Genomic DNA, 6,156 nt, shown 5'->3' on the forward strand with positions numbered 1-6,156 from the left:
GCCACAGAGGAGGACTGCTGGGGCAGCTGCCGAGAGCTGCAAGAGGGAAAAAGGGATTCTCCTTTAGAGCCTCCAGAGGAAGGGCAGCCCTGCTGTATTTCGGCCATCTGGACTTCAGAACTGTGAAAGAGTAAATGTCTTGTTCTAAAATGCTGGTTTTGTGGTAATTTGTTGTAGCAGCCGCAGGAAATTGACACACAGGAGAAGGGCGAGTGGGTGCCCAGTCCTACAGAGGCCCAGGAGCCACAGAAGGAGGGTCATCCTTTAGTCCTGGCTATGCAGTTCTCCCCCTACCCCAACTCCCCACCTGATTCCACATCATCATCTTGCCTCCTTCTCCATTTAACCACTTTCTAAGAAGTTGCTGTGCACCAGGCATTGTGCCTAGTATGGAAGAACAGTAGATAAAAGATTCTTAGGCATTCACAATAAGGATTCTCTGGGGTTCAAATAGGCCCAACCTGGAAATTGGGCTTGGGAGAAATTCCATATTAGTCCTTTGGGCCTTGCTTAGTTGGTCTGCGGAGGGGAAGGCGGCTTTCCCTACCCCCACCCCATTACTGATGAGGTACAGTTCATACTTTCCACCCTCATAGCATGGATCAGCAATACCTGAGAGCCTTTCATTCAGGGCTCTTTGCTTATCACATAAGAGCTGTGGTTTTCCCCAAACTGCGTCAGAACATGAAATTGCTGAGGGGAGTTACCTAGGTATTAATTCATGTACTAGGAGATATTTCTGAGAGAGGAAAATATTAGGCAAAAGGAATTAGATTCAGGGGCTACAAGGTAATGCCATTTTGCCATTGCATGATGCATAATTAATTTTAATAACTTATCTTGGCTCAGGCCGGTCTCAAACCTGTGAGTTCAGGCTATGGGCCACTATGCTCCGCCCTTCTCTCTGCTCTTTATCTGCTCTGGAGGACACCTCCAGAGGAGCTACTGAACTCCACGTGCACACCAAGGTACAGACTCTGAGAAGAAGGGATTTCTTAGAAGCACTGAAATCTCCAGAACAAAGGCTCTAAACCAGGTATGTGTTATAAGCTTGTTTTGGGAAAGAGTTGGTAGGGGTATTTTTATATTTTCGAGGGCAGGCAAAGGAAAGACCAATATTTCAGAGGTCCTGGCTCTATTGTTTCGTCTTCAGTGTGACTTTGGACACTGAACTCTCTGAGATTCCGATGTAATCTGGAGTTCTGATGTAACTCCAGAAATAGAAAGATGATATTGGTATCTGCTTCACAGGGATTCTTGAGGAATAAGTGATACATTGAAAATTTCTAGTCCCCACTCAGCCTGACCAAAAGCGAGACCCTGTCTCTAAAAATAGCAGGGTGTTGTGGCAGGCAGCGATAGTCCCAGCTACTTGGGAGACTGAGGCAAGAGGATCACTTGTGCCCAAGAGTTTGAGGTTGCTGTGAACTATGATATCACAGCACTCTACCAAGGGAGACAAACTAAGACTATCTTAAAAAAAAAAAATTCTGGTCCCACTTAATAAATGGTAGGAAGTATTATTAATGCTTTCCATGGATTTTAATAATAAAAGAGCTGGGTTGAGTATCTAATATTATTCTAGCATGTTAAGGAGCAGAACAGAAGGAAGGTGAATGAAAAATTGTTTTAAAAAATAACTGAAAGGCCAGGTATGACAGCTCACGCCTATATCCCAGTAGTTTGGGAAGCCAGGGTGGGAGGAGTTCAAGAACAGCCTAGGAAATGTAGTGAGATCACCATCTCCACAAAAATAAAAGAATTTAACCAGACATGGTGGCACACACCTATAGTCCTAGTTACTTGGGAGGCTGAGGCAGGAAAATCACTTGCGTCCAGGAGGTGAAGGCTATAATGAGCTATGAGAACACCACTGCACTCAAGCTGAACAACAGAGCTAGACCCTATCTCAAAATAAATACATTAATTAAAAAGAACTGTAAAAGACAAATAGCAAGGCAGATATAAGGGAAACTATTGTTTCTAGAGATAACTGGAAAGAAAAAAAAAAGACCCAGCTGTATACTTGAGGAATTATGTTATTTAAATTTACTTTGGATATATACTTAAATAAAATTAATATCTTTAAAAATCAGCTGGGTGTATTGACTCATACCTGTAGTCCCAGCTATTCAGGAAGCTGAGACAGAAGATAGTTTGAGCTCAGGAGTTGGGGATTATACTGCTGTATGGTCAAGTCTATGAATAGCCAGTGTACTCCAGCCTGGACAACATAGTGAGACCGTCCCACAAAAAAAAAAAAAAAGACCCTGCTTGCTTGTTTAACATTATAGAGATGTGGTACAGCAGATAGGCACTTGAGTGTAAAGCAAACAAATGTCTTGGAAAAATAATATATCATCACATTTTACTTGCTGAATCTTCCCTTCCATGAATATAGTATATATTTCCCATCCTTTTTATTTCAGAGTTGGAGGGACTGGTTCTTTATTTCAAAAAGACACACATCAATATTCAGTATCAAAACAGTTGCACTATTGGTTTTCTCTTTCTCCCCATCGGCCCCAAAGAGACCACACCAAAGGAGAGTACATAGCTAAGCCAGTAAGCTGCAGGATGTACACCTAGCAGGCCTCACTCACAGAAACCTCACCAAAAAGGGGGGACTGGGCAGGGAAACAAACTTTAAAAGATTTTTAGCACACTGCCAGCCCAAAGACTATAGAGAGCTCTCACAGCCAGATGAGGTGGCCAGGATGGCCCAAACCCCAAAAAGCAAGGTTTCAAAATAATAGATATTTTTCAAAGTCTTTTACATAAGCTATTCAAGATTTCTCCAAACTAGACTGATGCAAAGGACAATGAGATGGCGCTTTTGGAGACAGCAGCTTCAGACCCAGAAAAAGGTAACGAGATGAATTCCATATGGCTAAATTTGTGGCAAAAACATAATTTTCTTTGTTTCAAAAAGGCAAGAGAACAATTATGTGGTCAACTCAACATAAGGAGCATGTGATCCATTAGCATGCTCCTTATGCCAGTGGTTGGCAAGGGGGTAGAGATGGTAAAAATCTGGTCTCAGGCCAGGTGAGGTGGCTCACGCCTGTAATCCTAACACTATGGGAGGCCAAGGACAATGGATTGCTTGAGCTCAGGAGTTTGAGACCAGCCTGAAGAAAAGCGAGACCCTATCTCTACTAAAAATAGAAAAACTGAGGCAAGAGGATCGCTTGAGCCCCAGTTGGAAGTTGCCACGGTCCTCTACCCAGGGTGACAGCTTGAGATTCTGTCTCAAAAAAAAAAAAAAAGTCTAGTCTCAGAGGTCTTTCCATCTTAATTTGGTCACTTAAAAGAAAAAAAGAAAAAAGAAAGTTGTCCAAAGATACCTTTAATCTGAAAACCTGAGCAGCATTTTTTGCTGGGATTTTTTTGGGGAGTCGGGGGACTAACTCTTCCTGGGACCACCTTTCTGGTTTAGCTGGTATTTTGTGCAGGACAATGAGGTTTCCCATAGAGGAGTCTTCCTGGGCGGTGTTTGGTTCTCAATGAGGCAGGCCCACACCTTTTTGCCTCCTCTAAGAAGATAACGCTTTAAACCTAAACCAAAAAGTCCAAAAAGTCACCTTCCAAAAGTGAAAAGGGGATTAGACTGAGGCTTCAGAGCTTGGGAAGTATTTGGAATGTTTAACCAATGGTTGCTGTAACAAAAAAGGTAGTTACAACATGTGTACATCGCAACATGCACTGTGCTCACACTCCCTTAATTGTTGTTCCCAAAGCTGCTCAGCCTCCAGCCCAGCTGGAATCTCTGGGGAAAGGCAGAGACAATTTGGCCAAAAAGACTCGTTGGTAGAGTGGGCGGGGAGGGGGATGGGGGGCAGCGAAAGGAGAAAGCAGCCTTCCAGTTAAAGATCAGCCCTCAGTTTAAAGGGCAGCTTCGGGCAGGCTGGCCTCAGGCGGAGTCAGGGTCAGAGGGAGAAGCAGCAGCAGGGCAGGACTGGGGTGCTCTACATCTCACTGGGGTCACGCAGAGTCTGGTCCAGCATCCTTTGTGTACAGAGGTGCTCCTCTTGGTACATTTCAGTTTATCTTCCAAATCTTCCAAATCATCATTTGTCTTTTCCAGCTTGGCTACCCATCTCTCAGCAAACTAATCACGGGTCTCATGAAATCTCCTTGAGTTTATCAGTAAGAATCTTTTTTTTTTTTTTTTTTTTTTTGAGACAGCGTCTCACTATGTCACCCTGGGTAGGATAGATTCGCAGCTCACAGCAACCTCTAACTCTTGGGTTTAAGCTATTCTCTTGCCTCAGCCTCTCATGTAGCTGGGACTACAGGCGCCTGCCACAACACCTGGCTATTTTTTTGGTTGCAGTTGTCATTGTTATTTGGCTGGCCTGGGCCAGATTAGAACCCGCCAGCCTAGGTGCATGGTGCCGGCGCCCTAACCACTGACCAACCGGCGCTGAGCCTATCAATAAGAATCTTTATCTCTTCCTCATGTTTTTCTTCTTTTTGAGAATCCTTTTCTTCAGCAGCGCTCAGACACTTCAGGTTCTGGTCCATCATCTGATCTGCTCATCCATCTCTTGCAAGGGGCACTCTGCCAGCTTGGCTCCTTCCTCTGTGCATTTCAAGTCTCTTTCAGTAACCACCAGCTTAGGAGCGACTTCTTCATACTTCCTATCTGCCTCTTGTGCAATATGCTTAGCTTCTTTGAGCTGGATTTCCTGGAGTTTCATCTTTTCTTTATCTTTTAGGTCCCGGTTTTCAATAACCTTCATACCACTCTCTCGTTAGCAGCTTTTTCCGCTTCCTCCAGCTTTGCAGGGCTGTGGCCAGGCGCTCCTGGGCACGATCCGGCTCCTCTTCAACCAGGTGGATCCTGCAGTTGCAGGAGGCCGCCTCAGCCTCGGCCTGCTCCCAGGCTGCCTTTCTCCCTCCACTTGACTTGCCACTGGAAACGCTCGACTGTTTCCTCTGCATCGTCCGCCCGCTCGCTGCTGCTGAGCCTGGGTATTGCGCTTCATCGCCCGGATATTGCGCTTCATCGCCCCTGTGGTGGGAATCCCGTCCGTGGCGCCCACCCGGATCCGGCTCAGCTAGAGCTCTGGTTTCTGTCTCCTCCGCTCCGCGTTGCAGCCCTCCTCACCCCACTTCCTCCTTATATATTTCCTTTCAATAATGCCTTCTTTTATGCCCTTCAAGAAAGTATTAAAATCTTTTACAGAATGAAATTGCGTTTTTTATTAAGTATATTCGTAGTAATTTTTATTGCTAATATCATTGGGATCAATTGCATTTTTAAAAAATTAGTTATTTCTGAAGTTTAGGGAAGTAATTAAAGGAATGAATTAAACTTATGAGCATCATGCAGATTTATCTCTAAATTAATAAACAAAATGAAAAACATGGTACATCATTTATGTATGTTAAAAAGTAAACACAAAATATACATATTGCTTCATAAATATGCAAAAGTACAGGGGGGATCTGTTTAGAATGCTACATACCAAATTGGTTTTAGCAGTCGTTTTTGACACATGGGAATTAGTTTGTGTAGTTAAAGGGAACTTGGGCTTCATCTCTTACTGCCAAGGAAAGGAAAGAAAGAGAGAAGGGAGGGGAGGGAGGGACGGAGGGAGGGAGGAAGGGCTCAAAGCAAATATGATAATCTGTTAGCAGTTGGTAATTCTGGATGATGAAATTGTACCTAATTAATATTTATATTTGCTTTGTAAATTTTGGTTTTTCTCATCCCGCCTAACTCCCTTGCACTAGCTGGGGCTGCCATAACAAAATATCATAGACTGGGTGGCTTAAACAACAGAAATGTATTTTCTCTTAGCTCTGAAGGCTTTAAGTCCAAGACCAAGGGGCCAACAAGGGTAGTTTGTGGGGAGGCCTCTCTTTCTGGCTTGCATATTGCCACCTCCTCAGTGTCTTCAGATGGTCTTTTCTCTGTGCACAATGAAAAATAAAGAAATTTCCATTCTCTCTTTCTCTTCTTATAAGGACGTGAGTTCTATCTGATTAGGACCCCACTTTTCTAATTGTATTTGACCTCAATTATCCCCTTAAAGGACCTACTGCAAACAGTCACACGGGGGGCGGGGGAGGAGCGTCAACATATAAATTTGGAGAGGACATGATTCACTTCATATCATCTCCCTGACTTTTTTTTTTTTTTTTTTT

General features: G+C 43.8%; 1 pseudogene; it reads right to left on the bottom strand.

Annotated features, from left to right (window-relative positions):
* Positions 1-3,968: 3,968 nt before the first annotated feature.
* Positions 3,969-6,156, bottom strand: part of LOC100962185 — a 5,766-nt pseudogene continuing 3,578 nt past the window's right edge.

Source organism: Otolemur garnettii, unplaced genomic scaffold (assembly GCF_000181295.1).
Source record: "Otolemur garnettii isolate 467f Iridium unplaced genomic scaffold, OtoGar3 scaffold00082, whole genome shotgun sequence".
Lineage (NCBI taxonomy): Eukaryota > Metazoa > Chordata > Mammalia > Primates > Galagidae > Otolemur > Otolemur garnettii.